This window comes from Musca autumnalis, unplaced genomic scaffold (assembly GCF_047663935.1).
Source record: "Musca autumnalis isolate F117 unplaced genomic scaffold, ASM4766393v1 scaffold_1, whole genome shotgun sequence".
Classification (NCBI taxonomy): domain Eukaryota; kingdom Metazoa; phylum Arthropoda; class Insecta; order Diptera; family Muscidae; genus Musca; species Musca autumnalis.
Window position 1 is genome coordinate 29,069,920 of NW_027411644.1, and position 14,981 is coordinate 29,084,900.

Here is a 14,981-nt window from a genome sequence, read left to right on the forward strand (position 1 = left end):
TTCTCTAAATGCCACATTCATTGTCCAATCGATGAGAATTTTTTACCAGTTCATTGCTGTGGCTAGAAAACGAATCCTACAAAAATTTATGAAAATCGGGTGATATTTTGATATTGCTCCAGTAGTATATTTGGCAAATTTTAGGTAGTTTGGGACCAATAATATAGCCTTAAATTAAAATCCAGCCGACTTTCAGAATTTATTGTAGGATTACTTTTTAAGCTACAGAAATGAACTGGTTTTATACGTTTTACATATTCCATTTGTGTTCAAACGTTGGCATTCTTAAATTCTAACAAAACTAAACACAATTTAGGGGGTCCCGCCTAAAAGACCGACATCGATTTTTTCTTTGAGTTAAAAAGAGGCTAGTGTACACACATACATACTTGTAAAACCAACAGTTTTTACATGGTGCCAACAACGACAACATCATCCCTACCTCCCGCTTCCAATGAAATGTAAATACAAATGAAATGAAAATACAAATCTATTTTTTTTTGCAAACAATAGTTATTTTTGAATTTCCTGTTTATTTGTTTTGTGCCCGTTGAACAACTTAACTCACTCACCAAAAGAGGACTTGGGTGTGAAGTACACTTTATTTTTGTATTGTAGTGAGTGGTATAGCTCTCTAGCGGGAGCATACATCAAACACTCTCTATCACATGTATTTTATTTGCTTAACTAGTTACGTTAACGTTGATGAGAAAGTAACAAAATTCGTGTAACCGAAATAAACATAGATATTATATGTTTAATAAACAAATATTGTATATTAAGGTGATTATAAGCAAAAACCTTAAAATTTAATACTTCTTGAAAAATAATAAAAAAAAAACAAGTAAGAGAGGGTTATAGTCGTACAGGGCCTCGGACACAAAGAAAATAAACTCAATACTTATAACTCTAACTCGATGGTTTTTAAATTGTGGGCCAATTTCCCAAGAAGAATGGACTTTGACCCCCAAAAAAATTGTACCGTCGTAACAAGTGTCACAAAGACAAAAAAAATGCAAAAAAAATTGTAACAATCCGAGACGAGTCCTTAAACGGCAATCTTTCCAAAATTTGTGTGGGAGGCACCCGAAGGAGTGTTCCGATGTAGTCCATTTTCGGACGTAATCCAAGTCTCTAAGAAATAATACGATGTACAAAATTGAGACCAAATACCGTTGGTAGCCGCTGGCCAAAACACTATTGTTTCGGGTCAATCCGGTAGGTAAGAACCCGCTGCCGTGGGATTGATCTTAGGTACTAGTCAGTTTAGTTGGCGTCGACTCAGGAAGTATGGACCTGCCAAAAAAATGCACCTTCGTAAAAGGGGCCGCAAGGCGAAAATGTTTTAAACAAATTCAAAACGGTTCGAGAAGAACTGTTAAGCTATAATTTTCCCAAAAAGTGGGCCGATATATTCCATATTCGAACCTGATATATACATGGAAGTAATATTTCTACATCCCTAGTTTGGAACAAATTGGTTAGTCCCTTCAGGAACGATCGTGCGAATAATCTTAGCGAACAATTTTGGACTTTTGTGGGGGTAATTAACGGAAGGGTTAGACCGATATGGTCCTTCTTCGAACTTAAACTAAGTTTGGACAAAATTTACGAGAGCTAAAATTTCAACCAAATAGGGTGATTCTTCGAGTTTTATCGTACGCACCAGCCAGCCAGATAGACGGGCGGACATGGGTAAATCGACTCCAAATTTTCTGAAATGGATTATGTCCAAACATATTCCCAGCAAAATAAATTGGAAGTAGTGCAATGTAGACTAGTTCTTTCACGGCATGTTTTGATGCAGTTCAAATGGAGTCGTGAAAAAGGCACTCCAGTCCGCACATTGTAACCGCATTTGGATGCAATCCAAAGAATCACATCCACTTGTCACATTTTAACAACATCCGGATGCAGTTCAACGGAGTCGTGAAAAAGGCACTCCAATTCCTCACAATTTAAAAGCATCGGGATGCAGTCCAAACGGAGTCGTGAATAAGGCACTCCGTTCGCTACATTTTATTAGCAGTTGTTAGAGATCCCTACAAGTACATAAATCAGTGTGTACATCTCTACAGGCAGAGGCATCAGCGACATACATTTTATAAAAATAAATAAGCGTGTTAAAATTTCCAAAAATTTGCTTATACAAACTACAAAATATTTAATTTGTGAACATTTTTCCGGTAACTCACGAGAAGAAAATTTCCCAATGGAGTGCTGTTGGAGGAGTACATGTCGAAATCTTAACTGGTGATGGCAAGACAATATCAAACTCATATAGCAGATGAAGCAAAAACAATTCAGCTTGGATTAAATAGAGAGCGGAGGAAACACGCATGTTCGCGATTGAATTCAATGGAGAATTTTCATAATTTGTGTTTATGTAAAAAGCTCTTAATATTTTTGTTTTACAAAAATAATAATAACATTTTATTTGTTCTGGGATATTTTGTAATGGCTTGCACAAAAACTCGTGCTTTGGACTGCATCCTATTCTACCCCAAAGGGTTAGTTAAAATGCAATGCCAAAGGGTCAGTTAAAATGCAGTGCCAAAGGGTCAGTTAAAATGCAGTGCCAGAGGGTCAGTTAAAATGCAGTGCCAAAGGGTCAGTTAAAATGCAGTGCAATGGAGTGCCTCTTTCAATAGTCAAGCCCTTGTAAAAATCATGAGTGAAAATGCATAATTTGATGCACTTCCAGATCACTTGTACATATGATTTAACTACCTCTTTGGAGGCTAACTTTTGAGGTACTCCTACATTACTTTTTACCAAAGGTATCACAAAAACTTCAAGACCCCGTACAGCATTGTAATTTGTAACAATTTAAAAACCTGGGAAGCCTTCTTTCATGATTTGAAAACTTTTCTATCATTATTGCAACATTTTGTAACATGGAATGTAAATGTAGTTCTATGGAAGAAAATCACAACAATAAATAACACTTGTATGTTAGGCAATAGTTCAGTTATCTAACCGATATATTCATGTTGGTTTTCAAGTTTATTTTCGTAGATTGCCGAAATATGTCTCCTAGAAATAAAATATAGACCAAAAATTGAATTTGGATATTTTTCCCACAAAAGTTCACCCACTAAGAACTATCCTCTCATTATCCAAAATTGTTGGCGTCTTCCTTCACCAAAATTCTTACCTCGTGTAAAATTTTGTCAGTGTTACGCTATAACTGCGAACTAAAGCGTTACTATACACACAATTAAAACTTTGAAATTTCTGTATATACTAGGCTGTAACTCTGTTTTCTGAGCACGTACATCAACATAATTGACATCTATGCAAAAGGTTGAGAGATCGTCTTACAAAAATAAATCACGTGGGCGGAATGTGTCTCCCCGGATTAAAGATATAAGTTATATATTAAAGAATTTTCTAATTTTCACACAAAAGTTTGGGTCAACTTCACCCGCTAAAAACTATCTGATCATCGTGTTAAATTGCAAACGTCTTTTCTATCATAAGCTCACATCATATTTAAAATTTTGCGCTGATCGAACTGTGATTGCGACCTACAGAGCAGGCACAGGTTCGGATAAAAATTTAGTTTTTGGTCCATTCCACCCCTTAAATATTTCACGATCATCACCAATAACAATAGCAATCTATTCTGATGTGAAACCGACCTCCATACCAAATTTCGTGACGTTCGGTCCATAATTGCGGCCTGGAGTTTGATTACAATTTATAATGGGCACGCGGATGCACATTGCAATATTGCTTTATCTCGTCGGGATATGAAAATTGGTATAAAACATTGGGGGTCTACGACGAATATTTCGCAGTGTTACATGAATTGTTAACAAAACAATTTTATAATACTCTTTCCACATTGTGTAGTAGGGTATAATTAAATGTTCTGGAATTAATATGCCAAGCCTTACAATTAAATATACAAATTGCTAAGAACTTTAGCAGAAACTAAGTTTAAGAGTTGAATATAACATATTCTTTTAAGTAAGTGGTGTGGTTCCTAACAGAAATTCAAACATAGGTGGCTATAACAGGTGGAGCATCGGTGCCAACAGCATTGTCCCTTCGTGCCAATTAACTGTGTTTAATGCTCTTTTTTTCATTTCCTTTCTCATTATTTATACGTAAAAAATGTCAAGGAGAATTCATTCTTGTGTCCTTTATTAAGAACTTTATTTACGTTCCATTGCTAGCTAACTATTGTTACCAACATATTTTACAAGTTATTTGAGTTTTTAAAACATTAATCAAATATATGAACAGAGCATTTTCATTCATTTCTTTTTGCCCTTGTGTCATTCCCTGTTTATATACTTGTCCTTTTGTCTGTTTTGTTCCCCCTTCACACTTTGCATTCCAAGTTATTCAATTAAATTCAAATTACACAAAACTAATTTCAATTTCAATTGAGAGAATTCAATTCAGGATATTTGACATTTGTCATGCCAATAAAGTGGTAAAGTGAATCTCTTTGTGTCAGTTTGTAGAATATCCTTTTCAATGACTGTAGACAACTAATGGACTCTGTGGGTAATGGAAATGGAAAAATAAATGAGCAAAGGTAATTAAAGAAAATTAAGTTACTGTGTTTCATTTATAAATGCATTAAAACTAGAAAACAATTTTTCCCTTAGCCTCAAAAAAGTATAGCCTTCTTCATGATGGAATCTCTCAAATAAAGACAGACCGTTTAATTTTGTCACCATTTTTAATTGAAATGTAAGCGTTTTATTTGAAAGGTTGGGGAGAGTTTCTGTACAATTGGGAACTCCAAATGCCAAGTTACAGCCAATTCGCGCTAAAAATGAAGACAAAATCCTCAAAACACCTGAAAGAGGGTGGTACCGCTATATGGGGGATATAGGAAAAAATGGACCCAAATTGGTTTTAGTTTCATATTCATGTATTGCCTTCCAAATCTGAAAAAGTGTGCAAAGTTTCAATTCGATTGGTCAACTGCAACTGTGTTAAAAATGAGTTACAAGATTTGAACTAAATCGGGTGGTACAGCTATATGGGACCTATAGGAAAAAATGGACCCATATTGGTTTTGGTTTCATATTCATGGATTGTCATCCAAATCCGAAAAGTGTGCAAAGTTTAAGTTCGATTTGTCAACTGCAACTGTGTAAAAAAGGAGTTACTAAATTTGAACTAAACAGGTAGACCACAAAGCAAGATAAATAAAACACTGTAAAAAGGGAAGGAGTGTGTTTTATACCAATTCAAAAATAGAATTTGAAAATAATCTTTAAAACTTCTCGTCCTGTTGGCCTTTGGAAAAATATTCTTACAAAAATCCACGTCCTGTTGGGCTTTGGAAAAAATATTCTTACAAAAATCGGCGTCTGGTTGGCCTTTGGAAAAAATATTCGTACAAAAATCCGCGTCCTGTTGGAAAAATATTCTTTAAAAACTCTACGTGTTATTGACCTTTGGAAACATATTTAAAAAAACCTACGTCCTTTTGCCATTTGGAAAAATATTGTTTAAAAACTCCACGTGCTTTAGCCATTAGAAAATATTATTTAAGAGCTCTAAGCGTTGTTGACCTTTGGAAAAATATTTAAAACAAATTTATGTCCTGTTGACCTTAGGAAAATATTTTTAAGAAATCCACGTCCTTTTGAATTTTGGAAAAATATTTTTAAAACAATCAACGTCCTGTTGACCTTCGGAAAATATTCTTTAACAAGTGAGAAAAGGCTATAGTCGGTACGGGTCCGACTATGTGATACCCTACACCACTACCTCTGTGAATAATCTTTTCACTCGAAAACATTTCGTTTATGGAGATACGAAAGTTTTCACCTATCTGGCTTTTATACCAAATGACTTAAGGCGAACTGAACCAAAATAATTAATATTTAATTTTATATTTGACTACTGCCGACATCACCAACATCAATAGGCTTCTATCTCTGTGAGAAAATTTCGTGATGATCCGATCAAAATTCCGACCTGTAGTGTGATTGCAGAAATAGTGGAAAAAGGGATGCATTAACGACTATTGCGATATCTCTATTATTTGACTACCTACGCCAACCTACTTTGCATAATTTCAAATATGGGATTTTCTACTATCTTAGTCAGGCTATCTTAGTCAGGTCCCCAACCAAAGGTGTGATATCCGTCATTACTATTAAAATCGCAAAAATGAGAAGTTGGGTTTTATTAGCGACAATTGCGATATCTTCGTTTGACCACCTACGACAACCTACGTTACATCGTTGTTTTGCTTTTTGTAGACCCCTTATAGACGCTGAGATATTTGCTTTGGAATAAAATGTTGACTTTTTCTCCAAATAAAGTTTTTTCTCATTCCGACCCCTAAATATTATCCGACCATCATAAAAATCAATAGGCTTCTTCCTCTGTGAGACCCTCATTAACCCACGAAATTTCGTGACGATCCTATTAAAATTGCGCCCAGTAGCGTGATTTCCAAAAAAATGGAAAAATGGGATGTATTATCGAATATTGCGATATCTCCGTTATTTGGTCACCTACGCCGACCTATTTTGCATCATTGTAAAGTTGGGATCTTCTACTTTCATAGTAAGGCTTTGCTTTTGGAAAGTATCCAACCAAAGCTTTGATATTCGTCATTATAACTAAAATCGAAAAATGAAAATTTGGGTTTAATTTGCGACTATTGTGATATCTTCGTTTGTTGATCACCTACGAGCACCAACTTTACATCATTAGAAAGGCGATATTTTCAATTTTCATTGTCAGGTTTTGCTTTTGGTATACCCCTTGTAGAAGCTGAGATATTCGCTTTGGAAAAAACGTTGTATTTTTATCCAAATAAGTGTTTTGCCCATTCCGACCCCTAAATATTATTCGACCCTCACCAAAATCAATAGGCTTCTTCCTCTTTGAGATCCCAATTAACTCTCAAAATTTCGTGACGATCCGATCAAAATTGCGGCCTGTAGCGTGATTTCCAAAAAAATGGAAAAATGGGATGAATTACCGACTATTGTGATATCTCCGCTATTTGGTCACCTACGCCGATCTAGTTTGCATCATTGTAAAAGTGGAATCTTCTACTTTCATAGTCTGGCTTTGCTTTTGGAAAGTCCCCAGCCAAAGCTGTGATATTCGTCATTATAACTAAAATCGTAAGCATGAACATTTGGGGTTTATTTGCGACTATTGTGATATCTTCTTTATTTGATCACCTACAAGAACCTACTTTACATCATTAGAAAGGTGATATTTTCTACTTTCATTGTCAGGTTTTGCTTTTGGTATACCCCATATAGAAACTGAGATATTCGCTTTGGAAAAAAACGTTGTCTTTTTATCCACATAAGTTTTTTGCCCATTCCGACCCCTAAATATTATCCGACCATCACCAAAATCAATAGGCTTCTTCCCCTATCAACCCCCATCAACATCCAAAATTTCGTGACGATCCGATCAAAATTGCGACCTGTAGCGTGATTACAAGGTTTAGATGGACAGACGGACAGACGGACAGACGGACGGACGGACGGACACACATAGCCAGATCGACTCAGCTCGTCGAGACATTCATTTTGATATATATAAGTATGGGTCTACGACCTTTATTTCGATGCGTTACAAACTTTTTGGCCAAAACCAACTTATAATACCCTCCCCACATAGTGGTGTAGGGTATAAAAACTCCAAATTTTTTTGTTGACCTTAGAAAATATTTAAAAAAACAACGTTGACTTTTGGAAAAATATTTTTAAAAAAAAAATCCACTTCCTATTTAACTTTGGAAAAATATTTTTTAAAAAATTCAAGTCCTGCTGACCTTTGGAAAAATATTTAAACAAATCTACGTCCTTTTGCCATTTGGAAAAATATTGTTTAAAAACTCCACGTACTTTAGCCATTAGAAAATATTATTTAAGAACTCTACGTGTTGTTGACCTTTGGAAAAATATTTAAAAAAAATTTATGTCCTGTTGACCTTAGGAAAATATTTTTAAAAAAATCCACGTCTCGTTGGCTTTTGGAAAAATATATCCACGTCCGGTTGACCTTTGGAAAATATTCTTTAAAAACTCCACATCCTGTTGACCTTAGAAAATAATTAAAACAAAACAACGTCCTTTTGGAAAAATATTTAAAAAAACAACACTTACTATTTACCTTTATTAAAGTTATTTTTAAAAAATCCACATCCTGTTGACTTTTGGAAAAATATTTTTAAAACAATCCACATCCTGTTGACTTTTGGAAAAATATTTTTAAAACAATCCACGTCCGGTTGACTTTTGGAAAAACATTCTTTAAAAACTCCACGTCCTGTTGGCTTTTGGAAAAATATTCTATAAAAACTCCACATCCTGTGGGCCTTTGGAAAAGTATTCTTTATCAACTACAGGTCCTCTTGGCTTTTCGAAAAAAACTCCATGTCCTGTTGGCCTTTGGAGATATATATTTTAAAATTTCAGTTCCTGATGGCTTTTGGAAAAATATTCTTTAAATACCCCACGTCCTGTTGGCCTTTCGAAAAATGCTCTTTAAAAAATCGACACCTATGGCCCCCTTCAGCTCGTCTATGAGTTAGTTTGGAAAGAATTCGCCTATAAATACCTCTTAGTTCGTCTAAAAATACCATCTACAGCTCGTCCTTTCATGTCTCCAACTTAGGTCAATATAATATCCATTACGTATGCATATTTGCCACTTCTGTTCCTAACGAACCTTTCCAAAAAAAGTTCCCAAGTTCTCAAAACGGGTTATGTGATGGACATTTGATTTTTTATATCTTTCAATTGTTGTGTGCTCAGCCTCCCTCATCCACCTTCCAACCAACTTATGTTTCAAACAAAATTCGGTCATAACATAAATTTCTTAGACTCAAGTCTTTTTCGCTTCATTTGCATCTATAAATTTCACGCTAGAATACGTTTTCGGGAAAAGGATTTGATGACATCTAACAACATTCCTTCACTGATGGAAAGGGATGCCTATGACCTAATGAAAATGATGATATTGATAAAAGGATATCGTGCCAAATAATACAATGTAATAGGCTTTTATTATTTTGTCAGATACCATTATTTCGGTTTTCTTTTGTGTATTTCCTTTTCTTTTTTGTATAACAGAAATTAAATTATGGATATTGTAAAAGATTGATTAGTAAGGCATAAGATGTGTTATATTTGGCTCAAAAGATGTTTACGGTTACTAGTGGTATTTTTTGTCTAGGAAATGTTATTGATACTAGTTGGGAATCTGTAAGTAATTTTGAACAAAATGTTTTTTTGTTCTGTTTACCAAAATGGTATTTTCAACTTTATTGGTCATTTCCTTGGCTTCCCAGCAATAAAACCATTTCTAACCCTTTTTCCATTTAAATACCCACTAGGAAACAAATTGAAAATAATTTCTTGGCACTTATACAATTGTTGCTAACATACAGTTTTTTTTCTTTGATCACTTTCACTAAGACATGTCCTCTACCTTCACTCCCAGAAGTTGAAACATAAATAAATGCTCACGTGCCTCCAGTTGTTACTACTTTTCAAAGCCATTATTGAAATTCAACTCATCACACCCACACATATACGTACTCTACAGGCCCCTCTCTTTGTATCCCAAGCATCCAATTGTGTATCTTTGGAACTTGTATTTCCGCCATATTGTTATAGGTGCTGTTGTCCTGCTCAATTGTAAGGAGCCCCTGCATATATTAACGAAAACACGCAACATTTTCTCAAGCTAATTTTTTCACCATTGCCGCCACCTTTCGTTACTTTTGCTGCGATAAAAATGCACTTTCCGTTTTGTTTATGGCCCAAAGGCAAAAGTAACAAATTGTCATTTATTTTAATGTTGTCGATGTTATTTATTCATTGAAAAAGGGGGAAGAAAAAAAAACAACCAACGATTTATGTTGAAAGTGTAAAGTGGATGCGAATTGCTTAGCTACGATTTTTTTACAATTTATTTTTATACCCTCCACCATAGTATGGAGGGTATAATAACCCAGCAAAATAAATTGGAAGTAGTGCAATGTGGGCTAGTTCTGTCACGGCATGTTTTGATGCAGTTCAACTGGAGTCGTGAAAAAGGCACTCCAGTCCTCACATTTTAACCGCATTTGGATGCAATCCAAAGAATCACATCCACTTGTCACATTTTAACAACATCCGGATGCAGTTCAACGGAGTCGTGAAAAAGGCACTCCAATTCCTCACAATTTAACAGCATCCGGATGCAGTCCAAACGGAGTCGTGAAAAAGGCACTCCGTTCGCTACATTTTATTAGCAGTTGTTAGAGATCCCTATATGTACATAAATCAGATTGTACATCTCTACAGGCAGCGGCTTTCATTTTCCAAAAAGAGATAAGCGTGTTAACATGTCCAAACATTTGTTAATACAAACTAAATAATATTTAAATAATATTTAATTTGTGAACATTTTTCCGGCAACTCACCAGAAGAAAATTTCCGAATGGAGTGCTGTTGGAGTACGTGTCGAAATCTTAACTGGTGGTGGGAAGACAACCCATTTAGCAAATGAAGCAAAAACAGTTCTGCTTGGAACAAATGCAAGCGGAGGAAACACGCATGTTTGCGATTGAATTCAATGGAGAATTTTCATAATTTGTGTTAATGTAATAAAGTTGTTAATATTTTTGTTTTGCACAAATAATAAATGCATTTTATTTGTTCTGGCATATTTTGTAATGGCTTGCACAATTTCCGCAGAATGCCTGTACCAAACACGTGCTTTGGACTGCCTCCTATTCTACCCCAAAGGGTTAGTTAAAATGCAATGCCAAAGGGTCAGTTAAAATGCAGTGCCAGAGGGTCAGTTAAAATGCAGTGCAAAAGGGTTAGTTAAAATGCAATGCCAAAGGGTCAGTTAAAATGCACTGCCAAAGGGTTAGTTAAAATGCAGTGCTTTGGAGTGCATCTTTCAGTAGTCACGCTCTTGTAAAAATCATCAGTGAAAATGCATAATTTGATGCACATCCAGATCACTTGTACATATCATTTAACTGCATCTTTGGAGGCAAACATTTTGCTGGGAAGGCCTTGAAATGTAAGGTCTTGCAATAATAATTTGTGACTCCAATAAAGTATATATATTTTTAATCGGTATACAATTCTGAGTGGATCAAGCAATGCCCGTCAGTTATGATCACTATAGCGGCCATACAAATTGAGCTCGAACGCTATATTTTTGGACGCGAGTATCTTTTTCCGTATGCAGGTCACGTTCCAGGATGGGCTATATCGGCACAAGTTGGTATAGCCCCCATAACGGTACCTCCCGATTTTCGGTGGTTTGAGGATTTAAGCTACAATTGTTGATATAACCAGCTGTAATTTGCACTTTGAGGTTCCTAGCGGTTACAACACCTCTTCGCAAAAAATTGTCAAAATAGGTCCTTGTTTTGGTATAGCCCCCACATAACGGCTCCTTCCGATTTTCGGCATTTTGAGGATTTTAGCTGCTTTTTATGATTGAACTACCTGTAATTTGACTACTGTGATTCCTAGTGGTCACAAAGCATCACCACCAAAAATTGTTTACATAGGTCCATACTTAGGTATAGCTTCCATACAACGGTAACTCTCGATTTTCGCCATTTTGGTGATTTTAGCTACAATTTTTACTGAAGTAGCTGTTAATTGACATTTGTCATTTCAGAACTTTTGTTTGAAAATTTGTAAAATTTTGTAGTGAAATGTGGGCATATTCGGACAATTTACGAAAACTAAACTTTAAAACCAACTCTTGACCTCTCACGTGATGCAAATTATATCAATGTACCAGTTAGATAAAGGAAGCACTGTCTACCATCATGGTGTGCCTTAACCAACATTAAATGGAAGTTGCTTACACCTGGTATGTTTTTGCGGATTCTAAAACTACAATGTTCATAGTTGATAAAAATAAAAAAAATAAAAAAAAATAAAAAAAATATATATATGTATCAGTCGGCTTTGCCGACAGAGATATACAATCAGCTTATGTGAATTGAAACTTTCATCTACGGGCGGATCGAATGTATTTAAGGTCTTTTCAGAATATTGAGGCCCTTTCTGGGCATTTGAACCTGCCGACAAAAATGTGGACAAGGATTAAAGTTCAAAAGTGTTGCGGAGGAGGTCCTTAAAGGAATGGACCGACATAGTCAACTATGGAAGTGGATCTTTTTTTGGAGTCATATATTTTCGATAGATATCGTAATCGTATTACTTTTGCAAGCATGGACTTATCCACGGACAACATAATATCGCTTTGTAGTCACATGACTACAAAGAGCAGCATCGGTATACATTTCCAAGGGATCTTCGAACAGACCCTAAACTCCACTTAGACACAAATGTCGAAGTTTTGTGTGTGAGGTACCCTAAGGGGGGGGGGGGGACCGATATTGGCCATTTTAGAAGTTAAACTAAATTTGGACAAAATATTAGAAGATCCAAATTTGGACCAAATTGGTTGCCCCGTTCTAGATATATCGTGCGTACCATTTTAGTGGCATTTTTAAATATTGGGGGAAGTACTGGAAGTTTTGGATCGGTATTGACCATCTTCGAACTGAAAATAAGTTTGGACAAAATATGACGAAAGCCAAATTTTGGACCAAATCGGTTGTCAGTTCGAGAGTTATCGTTGTCTCCAGCCACTACATATGGTGCCATAGGGGGTCTTTAAACCTTTCGGGTTGTTTTCTCAAGAAGTATGGACTTTCTCCTGAAAAAACTTTTACCGTCATAATTGTGGCAGCGACTGCACGTTGCTTCAACAAAAATCAAATCGATTCCAGAGAAGGTCTTAAAGAGAACTTATCCGAAATTTTGTGTGGGAGGTACCCGAAGGAGTTGACAAATATAGTCCACATTTGAAGCTGATCTATATCTGGTAGATATATTAGGTAAAGTATGGACCAAATCGGTCACTCCCATCAAGAGGTATTGTGCGCACAATTTTTCCGAACATTTTTGAGCCTTTGTGGGTAGGTACCTGAAGGAGTGGACCGATTTATCTTCGAACTTAGACTAATTTGGACAAAATATTAAGAATGTTATAAAATGGACCAAATCGGCTGATCCGTTTAAGAGTTATCGTGCGCTCCAACCACTACACATGGTGCCATAGGGGTTTTTACCAACTTTCGGGCTATTTTGTACCGTCGAACAGTGGATCCACTTGTGTGGAGAAAGTGGACAAAAATGTTTAGAGTGTAAAAATCAAGCCAATGCGCCGTTTACAGCTTTGTGCTGCTGGTAAGAGAAACCACGAGCGTAACATTCTCTCCCCTTTCCCCTCTGGAGGGGGTATACGGTAAGAATTGTTTTATACTGTTAATACAAAATGACATGAACAAAGGTCCCGATTATCTTATGATGTAACAAGTAAGAATAGTCTATAGTCGGACGGAGCCGACCATGGGATACCCTATACCACTATCCCTGGGCAATCGCTCTCCACGGAACTTCTTTTCAATGATTGTGAAAATTGAATTATCAAATATCAGATATCAAAAAGTTATCTAGCATGACAAAGACATTTTTGTAGCAGGAAAGAAAAATATAGTTCACACAAACTAAAATGTAATGAAACCCTCTTACGTAGTACTACTACTTCCGTTGTTTAACCGCTACGTTATTGAAATTTTTACCAATTTCACACAACAGTTTTATTCCATTTAACCCGTATTATCTGATCTTCACGTTGGTTTGTACGCTTCTTCTTCATTATAAACTCAAACTTTGTTTAAAATTTTGCGGGTTATTATTTTGACCCCTCCTCGATGGATTGTCATCTCAAGCGCGATGGGGAGGTCTAGTAAGCGTGAAGATCCTAAGAGCGATACCGGCGGTAGCGTAGCTACTGGTAGGGCCACCCATGTCGGTAAGGTCGATGGTGAACGCTGAAGCTAAGAACAATCCACAACGTGGGAAGTCAACGGTGCGTGTTATCTACAACTGCGGCGAATGAACTGATCACATCAAAGCGGCGTCTGTCTCATATTGAGCGGCAACAAACAGCGTCTGAACTCCAGGAGGAGCGGCTGAATAAAGAAAAATAAAATTCTAAACCCTTCAGAAGGCAACGGGAAACCACTGAAGTACTATCCCTAGAAAACCATACAATCATGAATACAAACAAAAACAAACGGCCCTTAGTCTCCGGCATCACAAGGGTGCTAAGAATCCCCGGAGGTAAAACAAAATCAAAACTTAACATCGGTACATGGAATGTACGCAGTCTTTACGAAGCTGGAAAACTAGCTAATACTCTAAACGAAATGAATAGACTTCACATTGATATACTTGGTATAAGCGAAACGTGGTGGCCAGATTGCGGAGAATTTATATCGCAAAACTCGAAAATGTTTTACTCAGGCAATCTCAACAAAACGCATAGGAATGGGGTTGGAATAATTGTAACAGACCGCATAGCTAAAAATGTTTTAGGATTTGTACCAAAATCCGATAGAACAATGATGATAAAAATTGAAGCGAAACCTCTCAACATCAATGTTATTCAAGTTTATGCTCCAACGTCGGACAAAAGCAATGAAGAAATAGAGGCGTTCTACAGTGAAATCGAAGAATTGCTACACCTGACAAAACAACATGAAATAACCATCATCCAAGGCGACTTTAACGCTAAAGTAGGAAAAGAGGCAGTAACAGGAGTTACTGGACAATATGGATTGGGAGAAAGAAATGAGAAAGGTGACAGACTCATACAGTTCTGCCAAGAATACCAGATGAAGATAACAAACACGATGTTCTGTCTACCAGCTAGAAGACTCTACACCTGGAAATCCCCCCAGGATAGCATTGGAAACATAATAAGAAACCAAATCGATTTCATTCTGGTTAACAAACGTTACTCCACTTCAGTATCGAAAGTATCTACATATCCAGGAGCAGACGTACCATCTGACCACAATCTCCTTATGGCCAATATATACATCAAAATTAGGGCTCCGCTGAAGAAAAAACAACATCGAAAACTTGACC

At 36.3% G+C, this 14,981-nt stretch overlaps 1 long non-coding RNA gene across 1 annotated transcript in view; it reads right to left on the reverse strand.

Moving 5' to 3' along the window:
• LOC141391517 (uncharacterized) overlaps positions 1-14,981 on the reverse strand; it is a 363,526-nt gene that overhangs the window by 79,069 nt on the left and 269,476 nt on the right. The window lies entirely within an intron of this gene.